This window comes from Oryctolagus cuniculus, chromosome 13 (genome assembly GCF_051225735.1).
Source record: "Oryctolagus cuniculus isolate XC-2025 breed Fujian yellow rabbit chromosome 13, ASM5122573v1, whole genome shotgun sequence".
In the NCBI taxonomy this organism is placed as follows: domain Eukaryota; kingdom Metazoa; phylum Chordata; class Mammalia; order Lagomorpha; family Leporidae; genus Oryctolagus; species Oryctolagus cuniculus.
In genome coordinates this window covers 78,213,718-78,228,284 of record NC_142879.1, presented here as the reverse complement: position 1 = coordinate 78,228,284, position 14,567 = coordinate 78,213,718, and the positions used below count along the sequence as shown (strand labels likewise).

General features: G+C 46.4%; 1 protein-coding gene and 1 long non-coding RNA gene across 5 annotated transcripts in view; one reads left to right on the top strand and one right to left on the bottom strand.

Moving 5' to 3' along the window:
• LOC100350534 (6-phosphofructo-2-kinase/fructose-2,6-bisphosphatase 3) overlaps positions 1-14,567 on the bottom strand; it is a 94,867-nt gene that overhangs the window by 63,473 nt on the left and 16,827 nt on the right. The gene's annotated exons all lie outside the window — the stretch shown is intronic.
• Positions 5,615-8,303, top strand: LOC138845016 (uncharacterized). The gene is made up of 2 exons (XR_011381593.2): positions 5,615-5,752; positions 7,993-8,303. It is a non-coding gene; the product is annotated as an uncharacterized LOC138845016 (long non-coding RNA).

Sequence of the window (14,567 nt, the reverse complement as noted above, 5' to 3'; positions counted from 1 at the left end):
AGGGGCAGATGATTCACAGGCATTCAATCTTCAGAAGCACTGGCTCTCTCCCCACTGTTACCACTGCTTTGAGCAAAGGCACCCAAACTTTTCTGATCACAAACTATTGCCTCTAACAAGATGCTTCCTTATTTGTAAATTGCATGCACATTCTACTGCACCAACCCTTTGTGTATGCGATAAAACTGACATAAAAATAGAAATTAAGAAGGATGAGTTAAACACAAATAGAAAGACAAGTGTTCATATTTCCTTCCAGTACTCAAAGTAACTCTCTGGGGCCCGAGGAGGGACCTAAGGTATGTCCTGCCCTCCCAGCTACTGGACTAAGAGCTTCTTAGTGCAAAACTCTGAGTCCTGCTCTGTGATCTCCAGCTTGTCTGAGAGCACAGGCTCACTCTCCCCTCTGCTCCACCCACCCAGAGTCTCACAGCCTGGCCACCCAGTGATTCTCTCTGCTCCTGCCCAACCATTACCCCTGCTCAACTACACCCTCCACACACTACTCCCACCCTGTGCTTTTTCTTTTTTTCTTCAGTCTTGGTGGTCGCCCTATAAACGGAGCCATGGATTTTTGTGGCTCCAAGTTTCTAGTCCAACTCTGTCTTCTGTTATTTTACTTGTTAGAAGGACAAAAAAAGAAATCATTAACTCCAGGAAGAGAGCTAGAGGTGAGTTTGGAAGGCAGGTTTCTCTAATGTTAAAAGGAATTTATATTCTTTATTTCTAGATCACCAAATAATCCAAGAAATCACTCAAGATGTAAGTGACTAGTCAAGCCACAGAGGTTTTCAAACAGCTTCAAGGTGCTGATGCACCTCCTGCCAGCCTGGGGACTGAGTATCTATTTCTGGAGTTCTGGTAAACAAGGTTCTTTTGCTTAAAAGCAAAACCAAGATCATTTCATTAAAGAACCAGAGGGTGGGCCCTAAGGCATGGCCACCCACTTCAAAGTAACCATCCAAGTTCAAGAAGTTCAACATAAAAAAAGAGTCCCAAAATGTTACTAATTTAAGGTAACCACAAACAGAGAATAATAGGGAAAAAATCAAGTCTTTTCGGAGAGCAGGTTACATAGACTACAAATACCTCAGTCTTCTCAACAGCCTAGACCCAGAACCTAAGAGAAGTTACGAACTGTTGAAGGAAATGTACAGCCAAGAAAGAAAAACTACAAAAATGTAAAACTGAGAGTCAGATAAGAGTCATTGCTTCTTTGGGTCTCAGATCATCCTTGCTAATTTTGTACACAGGGCTCAATAGCTGGGGTTTCACCCCACAGGACAAATATTAGAGGGTGCCAAGTTTTTTGAAATGACTTTTAAAGATTCTGCATTATCTGTAAGCCCCTTTAATGAACCCTAGCAATCACTTCCCAGCCCCACAGGTCAGCAGCAGCAAGTTCACCTCTGTCTTGTCCAAGGATCAGCCCCAGGGCCCAAGGAACAGACACAATGACCCAAGATCAAAATCAAAGAATATTCTGGGGCCAGAGAAGGGTGGTGAATGGGTCCATTCTGCACTTACTGACGCCAGTCTCCTACCCCCTCCCAACAATTCCTGTGTAGACCAGTTTTGCGCTGTCTGCATCCTCTGATCACGAAAATGACAACCCTGCCACTGGAGACCCCATTGTAATCCTCCAGGTAACACCATGAGACACAATGGAAAAGATGCCCTCCCCCAAGTGCCACGACCACCCACACAGATCCACTGTGGCAAGAAGGCATGGGGAGAACTTGTGGAGCGAGAGGCATTCAACTAAGGACCACTCTGGGAGGCTGTCCTGAGGGATGCCTTTTTCTCAAGTTTCTTGGATACTAAGACCACTAGAGAATCTGTTTTCTTCTCCCTGTGCAGGCCTGAATGCAAGGGCTCAAACAGACCGGAAAGAACAGCAAGCATCTGGTTGTGGGGGCAGCTGCTGTGCTGACCATCCTTTTATTTTCTGGCCCATTAAACTCATCCACAAGAAGGCTGGTGGTAGCCACTGAGAGCTGTCCTTGCTGGACTGAGAGCTCATTTAAGACAGAGGTTAAAAAAAAATTTTTTTTTAAAGAAAACCTTAGGAAGCACTAAACATATACCAGGCCATACTGAAGTGCCTTGTGCTTCGTAGCTCACTTAATCCAACAACAACTCCCTGAGTTGGACACGTTAGCAAACTGAAGCACAGAGATTCAGGAGATTCTCCCAGGTCCTACTCAGCGGTGGAGCTGGTAGCTGAGCCCAGGACGTCTGCCTCCAGAGTCCACATTCAGCATGGCACCAATCTGCCTCTCACTCGCATTCCTAGCTGACAGCACCATCTGGGAGGTTCCATCTTAAGGCATGAATCCTCAGCCCCTTGAATTATGTCTGAGGCAGCATACTTCATGATGACTCATGAATACAGATGAGAACGGCTGCAGTAAGTGACCAGTGAGTGGGAGCATCATGGAGGATTCCGTGACCAGGCTTCAAAAGCTCTCATTACCTCCATCATCCATCCACAAGCCACCCCAACTTGTGCCACCCTTTTGTTTGAAAATATTACAGTGGGGGGTGGGGCAGGCTAGGACAAGAATACAGCATGACTTAACCGAGGTCCCTTCCTTGCCCCTAAGCCGATGCCCAAAACCCATTAGATATCATCTCTTCAGGACCAGGCATTTGGCCTAGGGCAGTTTAGATGCCTAGAGCCTGTATTAGAGTGCTTAGGTTCAATCCCTGGCTCCACTTCTGACTCCAGCTTCCTACAACTGTAGAACCTAGAAGGCAGCAGTGATAGCGCAAATAAACACAACCTCTGTAGGAAACCTGCACTGAGTGCCTGTCTCCCAGCTTCAGCCCTAGCCTTGGCTGTTTGCAGGCAACTGAGGAGTGAAGCAAGGGATAGGAGCACTTGTTCCCTATCAAAAAAGATTTTTTAAAAAGATATCATCTCTTCAGTTAATGATCTTGAGATCAGTTAAAATGCAAACTGAGCTACAGTCTATCATTCACAGATGATGCAAATGAAGAATCTGAGTTGACAGGTGAGAGAATAAGGACTTACCAAGGAGAGAAAAGGGATAGAAGGAAGGAAACAGAAACACCATTACCCTTTCTCTGCATTGCTGCTTAGGGGTAGACTTCGCTACCATGGTAGATCTAATTCTTTTACACTCTGATGGCATAGAAGATGAGACCAAGGAGGTTAAGGATGAATGATTCAGGAGACTTTTTTTAAATATTAATTTATTTGAAAGGCAGAGTGACAGAGCAAGAGGGAGAGAGAGAGAGAGAAAGAGATCTTCAATATGCTGCTTCTCTCCCTAAATGGCCCCAACAGCCAGGAGCTCCATCCCAGTCTCCTAAGTGGGTGGCAGGGGCCTAAGTTCTGGGGCCAAACTCTGCTGCTTTCGCAAGTGCATTAGCAGGGAGCTGGATCAGAAGCTGTGCTCCAATACGGGATGACAAAGGAGGACTTGAACCTGTGCTGATACAGGGTGACCATGTTCCAAGTGTCAGCAGCTTAACCCACTATGCCACACTGCCAGCCCCTAAAGCAAACCTCTTCAAAGAAAAAACTTTCAGAGCCATCTCTGGTGCTCCATCCAGAGGTGACCAAATGGGGATGCTGCCTCAGACAAATTCCCCTAGGGGAAAATGGTGCTGTTACTTTCTGGCTGTGTTCTTGATTTATTGAAAAAACAAAAACTGTAACCAGGCTCTACCAGAGATTCAAGTAGAAACAGATATGGCCTTTATATATTCTATAACTCACACCTCCCTCCAAGGAATGTTAAAATGGTTTACATTTGACAATTTAACAAATGTGGGGGAGACAAAAAAGATTCTCCTAAAGTGTTCTTGTCTTCAGAAAGCATGAAGCTGCCAATTCATAAAAGGAACCCAAAACCTCGGACAGAGCCACTGCACTATGCATCCTATGAGAAAGTCTGCAATATCAGACATGGGAGCCACAGAGCTGAATAAGACCAGCTCAGCTATTTCCCTCTGGACTTTCCGAGATACTGAATCTAGTCTTGCTGAAATGAATTCCAGTCGAAGCTACTCCTCCAGTCCTCACCTCTTCTATAATGCGTCCCACCAGTGGCTCTGTCTAGGCAGATGGGGTGACATGAAAGATTTGAAAGAAGGGCTATAAATGGGAAAGATGGAAGACAGTGAGATACTGTGATCACATTTGTTAAGCCCAAAGTCATGATTATATGTAAGTGCATAGTCACATAGGAACAATGGGTCAGATACACACACTACCTAATACCTGACTTGCTGGTGAGACAGGAGGCCTCCTCTATCCTCCAGTAGTCCTGGTATCCTTCTCTGGCCTGGGTAACTGTCCTCTTCATTCAGAGACAGATATCTCCCTCCCAGCTAAACAGGCCAGGAGGAAGTCTCTAGTTCAAGGCAATTCACCACTGCAGAAGTCCTTTGACAATATCATTACTCCCAGAGCAACCCATTCTACTAATCACGAAAAGATAAGGGCTGAGAAGTCTGCCAGATACCTTTCTGAATCTTAGCTTCAAGTTCCCTAACATGGAAACACCTAGCTGTACCTGGCTCCTGAGAAAATCCCACTAAGGCTTGTCCCGAATCTTTCTCTGTAAACTTGTTTCATCCCCTGAGTCTGTGCCAGACCGGTCTAATTCCTTGTTTACTAGAGTCTCAAATACTTGCAGGCAAGGGTCACAAGGCCCCTTCGTCCTGCCTCCTCTGGGTTAAACATCCTCAGCTCTTCAACCAAGCGTCCTGAGACATTTCCTGACCCCTCACCCGATTCCTGTCCCCAAATTAATTTCTGGCCCTCTTAGGGAAAGAGGTGGATGGTCACAGATCCAATTCCTTTTAGCTCCTTAGGGAATCTGGACGCCCAACCAGGGGTTAGGAACGGTCCCAGAGTCCTCACAGAGCCTGCATCCAGGAGGTAGCTGCGGTCTGGTCTCCTGGGGGACTGCTCTGGCCCTTCACCCTTGGAAGGTGTCTTCCCACAGCGGTTTCGGAAGGTTGTTCACACAGACTCCTATAGAACATGACGTCCACAAGCAGCAGGTTCGGCGCACTCATTGAGCAGAGCAGTTCTAACTAGTCTCAGCATCGTGTGCTCTTAGGCAATCTCCCAAACTCAAGCCTTAAAACAAAACACCCCTCTCTGTAACTGTTTTCGTTTTCCGCGGCTTGCACGGCTGTCCCAACCCCACCCAACTCCGGGACTCTGCGAAAACACCTGCCCGACCTATTTCCTCTGGCGTATTTACAAAGCACAGCCGCTCCCAGGGCTTCTTGGAAAACACCCTCTGCCAAGAAAACAAACCCCAGGGGGCGGCTGGGGAAGATCCGGGAACCTCCATGCAGCACCCGCTGTGCGCGCGGAGTCCACGCAGCGCTCACGAGCTGAGCAGCAGCCGCGGGGCAGGCTGGGACGGCGCGCGGCGGCACGTGAACGCGGCGTGCGAAGCGGCCGGGGCGGGACGCGGCGCCTGCTGACCGACTGCGTGGGCCGCGCGCCGCAGCCAACCGCGCGCCCCGCCCCCTCGCGGCCCCGCCCCTTCCGACGAGGCCCCGCCCTTGCCGGCCGGCTGCCGCGAGTCCTCAGCTGACCTCCCCGGGGACGCTAAGCCTGTGCCAGCCAGCGCGACTCAGCTGCTGGCTTCCTTGCGGAAGATCCAGCGGGGCAGAGGGAGAAGCTGCGGGCAGGGGAACGGCGTCCCCTAAGCGGGCTCCTCTGTCAGCTGCCAGCTTGGGTGCCCCGTTGTATTTAAAAGTATGATCTCCTTCTATTCAAAGCATTTGTTCATCTACCATCAGATACTATCATGAGAATTTTACTTTTTTTTTCTTTCTTTCTTTTTTCTTTTCTATTTGACAGAGTTACAGACAAATGGCCGCCGCTACAGCCGGCGCTGCGCAGATCCGAAACCAGGAGCCAGGTGCTTCTTCCTGGTCTCCCATGCGGGTGCAGGAGCCCAAGCACCAGGGCCATCCTCCACTGCCCTCCTGGGCCACAGCAGAGAGCTGGACTGGAAGAGGAGGAACCAGGACTAGAACCTGGCGCCCATATGGGATGCCGGCACTGCAGGTGGAGCCACGGCTCCAGCCCCGAGAATTTTACTTTTCTAATTAATATCACAAGGAGCAAAGGAGATTCAGAATGAAGACAGCATTCCCAGGGAAAACAAATGCAAGATACAAATATCGAGTGAGGGAAAGAGAGGAAGAATTCTGTTTTGGATTGGAGTAAGAACCCTGGGGCCAGCGTTATGGTACAGTGGGTTAAGTCACAGCCTGTGGTGCCAGAATCGCAGGTGGCTGCTCCACGTCCAATGCAGTCCCTGCTAATGCACCTGGGAAAGCAGTAAAAGATGAACCAAGTCCTTGGGGCCCTGCACTCACATCAGGGACCTGACTTTGGCCTGACCCAGCCTGGGCTGCTGCCTCCATTTGGGGAGTGAACCAACAGATGGAATCTATATGTATCTCTCTCCCTCTCTATATAACTCTGTATTTCGAGTAAATTTTTAAAAATCTTGGGGCCTGCGCTGTGGTGTAGCAGGTAAAGCCGCCGTCTGCAGTGCTGGCATCCCCCATGGGCGCTGGTTCTAGTTCTCTGCTGCTCTACTTCTGATCCAGCTCTCTGCTATGGCCTGGGAAAGCAGTGGAAGATGGCCCAAGTCCTTGGACCCCTGCACGTGCATGGGAGACCTGAAAGAAGCTCCTGGCTCCTGGCTTCGGATCAGCTCTGCCCCAAGCCATTGCGACTGTTTGGTGAGTGAAGCAGTGGATGGAAGATACCCCTCTCCCTCTCTCCCTCTCCCTCCCTCTTTCTCTCTCTCTCTCTCTCTCTCTCTGCCTCTGGCTCTCTGTAACTCCACCTTTCAAATAAATAAATCTTGAAAAAAAAAAAAAAGACCACTACTAATTTATGACTGTAAAGCTTCCTACCTGTATCCACTGAAAAGACCCTGGAAACGACAATACCCCAGAAGTTCACAGAAGTCCAGATCCCGATTTTTAACCCCCTTTCTCTACTAAAGGTGGCTAGGGCTTGGAGGAGTGGCTGTGACTAGGAAGTACAAGACTAGCTCAGAACATCTGGCTGTGCCAGAAAATAAGGAAAAACCCAAAACCTGATGAGGTGTGTCAAAAAGGCACAGTAGCCAGACTGAAAGGTTCTCAGCCAAATGTGGAACAATGTGAGCCTCAAAATGAATTACATCAGGATTGGATTATAATATGTGGAAGAGTAATTTTAAAAATCTCCGAGTCCACACTGATAATTATGAATGCTTTTACTAATAATGAAATTAAAACAATGTCAAAGAGTGAGTGAGCTGGGAAGCACTTCCTTGCAAAAGAGTGCCAACTGATAAATGTTGAAAGAATGGGCAGAAATAGTAAATTATCCTTTGTAAGTGTTTCAGTCAGGAGTCATCAGTAGGTGCTAAAACTATTACATAAGAGATTATTCTGGGTTTATAGCCAAAAGAATGCAAAATCTCAGAAGTCTGCACACTCAGGTTCACAGCACTGCTACTCCCAGTGGCCAAGAGATGGAAGCAAACCAGGGGTCCACTGATGGATAAATGGCTAAATAAAATGTGGTATATCATAGAGTGACTTTCTCAGCCCCCAAAGGGGTAGAAGTTCGGACACAGTATGACATGGATGAGCCTTGAGGACATCATGCTAAGTGAAATGAAGCAATCAAAAAAGACACTACATGATTCCTTTATGTGAGGTCCCTAGGAGCCTCAAATGCCTAGAGACGGTGTAGAATGGTGGTTGCCAGGGGCTGTGGAGAGAGGAATGAGGAATGCTATTGTTGAATGAGTAGAGTTTCAGTCTTGCAAGATGACACAAATTCTGGAGAGAGATGGCAGAGATGGTTCCACAGCATGGTTTATATATTTAACATTACTGAATTATATACTTTAAAAAATGGCTAGGTGGTAAATTTTGTTAACTTAATTAACCACAATTTTAACTCTAAAACTTTTCTTTCAGGATTATTGGAAATAGGGGCCAGCGTTGTGGTGAAACGGAAAAAGCCACCAAACACAATGCCAGCATCCCATATGAGCACCGGTTCGTGTTCTGGCTGCTCCACTTCCAATCCAGCTCCCTGCTAATTGCCTGGGAAAGGCAGCAGATGGGAGACCTAGATGAAGTTCCTGGCTCCTGGCTTCAGTCTGGACCTGCCATATGGCTGTTGCAGTCATCCTGGGAGTCAACCAGTAGGTGGAAGATCTCTTTCTATCTCTGTCTCTCCAACTTTGCCTTTCAATTAAATAAATAAATCTTAAAAAAAAAAAAAAGCATTGAGAACAGTAACACACTTTTGGAGTGATCATAAAGAATCCCACCACAGATAACTTTTAAAAAGATTTTCCTTATTTATATTTATATATCTTACTTTTTTTGAGACCTCTGTTGATTCACTCCCCCAAATACCCTCAAAAGCCAGAGCTGGGCCAGACTGAAGCCAGGAATTCAACAATCAATCTCTGTCTCCCACAAGGACAGCAGAGCCCTAGTTAGCCTGTGCTGCTGCCTCCTAAGGAACAAATTAAAATGAATAATGGAGGGGGGCAGCGCTATGGTGCAGTGGGTTAAAGGCCTGGCCTGAAGCGCCAGCATTCTATATGGGTGCCAGTTCTAGCCCCAACTGCCCCTCTTCTGACCCAGCTCTCTGCTGTGGCCTGGGAAGGCAGTGGAAGATGACCCAAGTACCTGGGCCCCTGCACCCACGTGAGAGACCCGGAAGAAACTCCTGGCTCCTGGGTTTGGATCAGCACAGCTCCAGCTGGCAGCCATCTGGGGAGTGAACCAGTGGATGGAAGATATCTCTCTCTGTCTCTACCTCTCTCTGTAACTCTGTCTTTCAAATAAATAAAATAAATCTTAAAAAAAAAAAAGAATGAATAACGGAGCCAGAATTTGAATATCAGCTGTACAACGTTGGGATGCACAGGGATCCAAAGCAGCATCATAGCCACTAGGTCAGATGCACACCTCAGTTTTTAATTACAAATGAGAGAAGTTACCTTTACAAACGAGCCCCAAAATGACCAGAGTTAAACGGTAAACATCAGCATTAAATGGACACACACACACCTCCCCACACTCTGCTGAAGTAATGACAACCAGAGCATATATCCACTTTCCTGCCAAAAACAATTAACACGAGTGTCATAATACGGAAAGCATCAGGCAATTCCAAGCTGAGAGGCAATTTTGCAAAATAGCACCTGGACCATAAAAAAAAGTACGTCATTAAATATTTCATTAATATAACAAGACTGGGGTGGGCATTAGGCACAGCAGTTCCGATGCCTCTAGGGATGACCGCATCCCATATGAGTGCCTGAGTTCAAGTCCTGGCTCTGCTATTGATCCAGCTTCCTGCTGAGGCGCACCCTGGGAGGCAGCAGATGACAGCTCAAGTGTTTTGACGCCTGTCATCCTCATAGGAGACCCAAATGGAGGTCCTCATTCCTGGCTTTGACCTGAGCTAACCCTGGCTGTCAGTGGGCATTTGCAGAGTGAACCACGGATGGAAGACATCTGCTCGTCTGTCTGTCTGTCTCTCCCCCCACCCCATCTCTCTGCCTTCCACATAAATTTAAAAATGTTTAAAATATTATTAAATAAGTCTGGGAAATTCTACATTAAAAAGTGCTAGAGAGATGAGACAACTGTGACCCTTGATTGGACCCTATATTATAAAACAAAAAAGCTATGAAGATATTGACACAATAGGGGAAACTGAATTATGGACCGGTAATTAGATAACAGTCTTGTAGCAGGTTTAATTTCTAACGAGCATGAGAACTGTGTTGTAATTTAAAAGAACGTTCTTGTTCTTAGGCTTAGGTACTTAGGGATAACATATCATGATGTTTATAACTGTAATATACATATATATGTATAAAACATATATGCAGAAGAAACGAACATGATGATATGTTACGGTGAATCCAGGCTACATATTCACGGTGGCACTCTTAAAGCTTCTCTAAGGGCTGATTTTGTAATAGAAAGTTATTTTGTAATAGAAAGGAAAAGCTCCCCCAGGCAAGAGGGCCTGATTGTCTTCACACACATTTGCTTTCCAGAGATATATGACTACTCTTCAGTGGACCAGAAAATTGTATTTGAGTCATAAACACAGAAGTCAAAGTGAGTCTGTCTGTGTTGACAGACACACAAAGTGCGTATGAAGGTAAAGGACAAGGCTGTGACAGATGGAGCTCTAAACCCAGGTGTTGTGGTGGGTGTGTGGCCCAGTTGTTAAAACACCACGTGGGATGCCACATCTCATGTCAGGAGCGCCTGGGTCTGAATCCTGACTGTGCCCACAATCCAGCTCTGGTTAGTGCACACCCTGGGAGGCAGCAGGTAATGGCTCAGGTACCTGGGTCCCTGCTACTAATGTGGGAAACCCAGGTTGAGTACAACTGGGTGTCCCATAAGGGTGGCAGGAACCCAAGTACTGGAGCCATCATCTGCTGCCTCCCTGGGTGTGCACTAGCAGGAAGCACTTTTAAATTTTTATCAAGAGGGGTCAGCATTGTGGTGCAGCAGGTTAAACTGCTGCTTATAATGCCAGCATCCCATTTGGGAGTGCCCATTCGAGTCCTGGCTGTCCCACTTCCTATCTAGCTCATTGCTAGTGTGCCTAGGAAAGCAGCAGAAGATGGTCCCAGTATTTGGGACCCTGCCACTCACATAGTAGACCTGGAGAGAGCTCCAGGCTCTTGGTTTCAGCCTGGCCCAGTCTCTGCTGTTGCAGCCATTTGAGGAGTGAACCAGCAGATGAAAGAGCTCTCCTTTCTCTCCCCTCCTCTCTATCACTCTGCCTTTCAAATAAATAAATAAATCTTCTTCTAAAAAAGTTTTACCAATAATAAAGAGCTAAATAACCTCAAAGAATGACACTCTTGGGGTCTCTTATGTGCACTCAAGTATTTAAATTCCTATTAACTAATTAGCTCAGGTTATAATTACTCCTCTAGTAGACACTGGGCTGCATAGTAGAGGCACTGTCTAGGGAGCTTACACTCGAGCTGGGGAGATGGAACAGATGTGTTATAACAGCAGAACCACAATTACCTGTAACTCCATGACCTTGAGGCAGTCTGTGATTTGAGCTTGGCCTGAGTGATATGAGCAGTCATTCAGGAGGGAGCTGATGTGCTAAAACACAGAGCTGGGAAGTGCATGCAATAAAAGGGTAAGAAGTATAAAGAATATGTTTCCAGAGCACAGACTGAGTAAGGAAGATGTAAGGGAAAACATCCTCAAAAGATACTCATTTCCTAAGAAATCTTGGAAATAATATCTTTCCTCTAGATCAAAGACAGAACACAACCTTTAATTTACAAAGGAGAAAATCCTCCAAAGTAATGGTGGTGACTCAGAAGCTAAATCTCCATCTACAGTATGAGCCAGCAATTCCACAGGAGTGCTATTCCGCACGAAAAGACAGGTTAAAAAAAAAAAATATATATATATATATCTTTACAGAAGCTCTAGTCATAATTACTGCAAACCAGAATAAACTCAAATCAATACATTGTAGTCTGTTCACATAATGGAGTATTAGACAGCAAGGAAAATGAACAAAATACTTCTACAGACAGCATGGATAAGTCTCAGAGAATGCTGAGCAAAAGAAGCTGTGCTGAAAGGTACGTAATGTATGCTCCCATCTCACCTATAAGAACTTAAAGAGCAAACAAAAGTATAGTGATAAAAGGCAGAATAGTGGTTACTGCTGGGAAGTCCTGAATGGAAGGAGCCTTCTGGAGTACTGGAAATACTCTGTAGTGACATCTGAGTGTTGCGTACATGGATACATACATACATAAAAACTGATCGAGATGTATACATTACCGCATACATGTTATACTTTAGGTTTAAAAAAATTAAAATGTAAGCTGATGACAACAAAAAAAGAGTGACTTGGGCCTTTCTTTGAACCACTTTTTAAATCATCAAAAATGTAAGGTGCATTGTCCCCAGAAAAAAGTCGAGATAGACAGTCTCCTTTGTCTAGGAGATTGGCCTGTCATATTTACCCAAGTCGACACCTGCAAATGCTCTTCTCAGACACAAATGTTCAAGGAAGGATAAGAAGGGTATTAATTAAAATTAATTTTGTAAATACCTTTATAATACACACTGAGATAAGTAAAAATATTGTATATATCACCCTAAGAACCTCAGAATCACAACTGTAGCCCTCTGGGGGCTACAAATCCAATGCACATTTAAGAAGTCCATCATCCTGGCCAGTGCTGTGGCATAGCGGGTAAGGCCACCGCCTGCAGTACCGGCATCCCATATGGGCCCCAGTTCAAGTCCCGGCTACTCCACTTCTGATCCAGCTGTCTGCTATGGCCTGGGAAAGCAGTGGAAGATGGCCCAAGTCCTTGGGCCTCCCATGGGAGACCTGGAAGAAGCTCCAGGCTTCTGGCTTTGGATCAATGCAGCTCTGGCCATTGCAGCCAATTGGGGAGTGAACCAGCAGATGAAAGACATCTCTCTCTCTCTCTCTCTCTCTCTCTCTCTTTCTCTCCCCGCTGCCTCTCCTTCTCTGTGTGTAAATCTGTCTTTCAAATAAGTAAATCTTTAAAAAAAAAAAAAAGGCTCCTACTTAAATAACTCATACACTTTGTCTTAAAAAAAAAAAAAAAAAAGAAGCAGCCCATCATAACAGGATGAGACACGAACAAGAATCAACAGAACCACAGAATGTAAGACTGGAAGAAACAATGCAGAAACTCCCACTTTCCCGATGAGAGAAGTAAGGCCCGGAGAGAGGTGAAGTGCCTGGGCAGAGCCGCCTGGCACACGGCAACATGACAGCACTGGGAGCCGGGTGTCTCCTACCTGCCCAGCACGTGCTCCCCTGCTCTGAGGTCCACCCTGTGTCACCAGGCAGCTCCTCAGCTCAAGGGCCACTGCTGCCATTGCCACTAAACTGGTGGCAGAGAAGATGGGAGGGGGCCCCAGCCTCAGCAGTACCTCCCGGTCACCCATCCTGCTTGGACTTTCAAAGGCCTGGAGGCCTGAGGCTGCTGTGTTTCATACAGAGAAGGACGAAGCAGAATGACTCAAAGCACACGGCCGGGCCATGAGGCTGGAGAGGTGACCCCGCACCTGTCATTTCTTTCTTATATTGACAGTTTCAAACTTACTGAAAACATCTAGTAGTACCAAAAACTTCCATATAGCCTTGCCCAGATGCACCAACTGCTAATGTTTTACCACAATTTCTGTACCGTTCTCTTTATGTATGTTAGCTATTTTTAAATTGTTGTACTACACATGGGCAGGCACTGTGGAATAGTGGATAAAGCTACTGCCTGCAGCACCAGCATCCCATATAGGCACTGGTCCATGTCCCAACTGCTCCACTTCTGATCCAACTCCCTGCTAATGCACCTGGGAAAGCAGTGGAGGATGGCTCAAGTGCTTGGGCCCCAGCACCCGTGTGGGAGACGGGGAAGAAGTTCCTGAAGTTCCTGGCTCCTGGCTTCAGGCTGGTCCAGCTCCAGCCATTGCAGCCATACTGGGAGTGAACCAGCGGATGGAAGATCTTGCTCTTGCTCTCTCTAACTTTGCCTTTCAAACAAATAAATAAATCTGAGAGAGAGAGAGAGAGAGAGAGAGAGAGAGAGAGCGCTGGCTCTGTGGCACAGCAAGTTAAAGCCACAGACTGCAGCACCGGCATCCCATATGGGCGCCCGTTTGAGTCCTAGCTGTTTCACTTCTGATCCAGCTCTCTACTAATATGCCAGGGAAAACAGCAGAAAACCGCCTAGGTCCCTGGGCCCTTGCACTCACATGGAAGACCCGGAAGAGGCTCCTGGATCCTGGCCTCAGCCTGGCCCAGCCCTAGCCTTGTGGCCATGTAGGGAGTGAACAAGCAGACAGAAGATCGTTCTGTCTGTCTGTCTCTCTCTCTCACTCGCTCTCTCTTTCATTTAGTTAATCTTTTAAAATAAATAAATAAAAAGAAAAGATCCAAGCCTGTGCCTCATAGATCTTACAGACAAAAAACTGTCTAAAAAGCTTAGGAGTTGGGGCTGGCACCATAGCGCCAGGTTCTAGTCCCGGTAGCTACTATTCCAGTCCAGCTCTCTGCTGTGGCCTGGGAAAGCAGTAGAAGATGGCCCAAGTCCTTGGGCCCCTGCACCCACATGGGAGACCAGGAAGAGATGCCTGGCTCCCGGCTTCGGATTGGGGCAGCTCAGGCTGTTGTGGCCATTTGGGGAGTGAACCAACAGAAGGAAGACCTTTCTCTCTGTTTCTCTCTCTCACTGTCTGTAACTCTGCCTGTCAAATAAATAAATAAAAAATCTTTTTAAAAAAAAAAGCTTAGGAGTTATCTCACAGATATTCTCCTTAAACAATAAAATAAATGAATAAGTTGCTACACTATACAGTAGTACAAACACCATTTTCTTTTATTATTATTTTTAAGATTATATTTATTTATTTGAGAGATACAGTTACAGAGAGGGATAGATAGAGAGGTCTTCCATCTGCTGGTCCACTCCCCAAATAGCTGC